Source organism: Myotis yumanensis, unplaced genomic scaffold (genome assembly GCF_028538775.1).
Source record: "Myotis yumanensis isolate MYYU_CA2020_CCGP unplaced genomic scaffold, mMyoYum1.0.hap1 SCAF_3, whole genome shotgun sequence".
NCBI classification, from domain to species: domain Eukaryota; kingdom Metazoa; phylum Chordata; class Mammalia; order Chiroptera; family Vespertilionidae; genus Myotis; species Myotis yumanensis.
The window spans coordinates 153,257,170-153,258,264 of record NW_027223754.1 but is presented as its reverse complement, the minus strand read 5'-3'; positions in this window follow the sequence as shown (position 1 = coordinate 153,258,264).

The window sequence follows — 1,095 nt, the reverse complement described above, 5'->3', positions numbered from 1 at the left end:
AGATGTATATTCATAGTTTATTCTGGTTTAAATGTGAAAAAATGAACTTCGTATTGATCACTGAACATTTTGCTTTTTTTTGCTTAATAAAAGCATATGTACATCACTTCTTGGAAAATATATTAATCCAAGCATTTTAACTCTGGTTATGTCCAATGGGTGGCCATTAGTTTCATTAGTGCTTCCTCTCTAAAAATGATTTCAGCTGTGTCATTCCCACATAAAGAATGTCACACTTCCTGCTATGTTATCATTTGTTTCATTGGATTCATCAATTTGTATTTAGAACCCACTGTGCTTAACATGGTACTATCCTGTTTTCAAAGGATTTCTCTAACAGTTAAGAGAAACAAAGCATATAAACCTAATGCAATTAGAGAATAATACTTTACAAGACAAGCAACCTTGAAAATGTCTGGGATGGGTAGTAAGCACTTTGCATATAAAAAATAAAGACAATAATTGCTTTTGAGTGAAAATAAAAATTATACTTTATATGGATTATAAGTAAAGGCTTGAGACGAGGAACAGATGTGACATGAGAATTGAGAGGTGTAGCATTGTTGTAGGCGAAGAGAGTTTTCTAGTTAGAACACTGATCGAGAAACAATGACACTGTGGGACCTTTCTATATTTATTTAGAGATGAAGTTGATTGTGTTTCTTTTAGTTACATCTCTTCTAAAACACTTTATTTTTGGCATGAAAAATGTAGCTAATTTAGCTTAATGGTTAATAAAAGAGGGGAAAATATTTTTCCAAGTTTCATATTTAAAGTGGTTAGTCTGAAATGTTAACAACAGCTTTTCCCTCTTGAAATTTCCAAAAACTTGGCAGTTCTTTAGATTCTATCAATCTTAGCATGTTCCACTTAAGTTTAAGTGATTTGTGGTAACTCTAGGATATTTTACAAATGAATGCTTCCATTTCATCTCCCAATTTTTCACTTCCTTTTATTATTCATTAATTCAAATGTTTGATGAGCATCTATTCAATACTGGCCTTTTATCTGAACTCTACTGGTTGTGCTTCTATATGTTGACTCTAAGAAATTATTTAAAGAGGAATTTATGGACTATGGATACTCATGAAATAT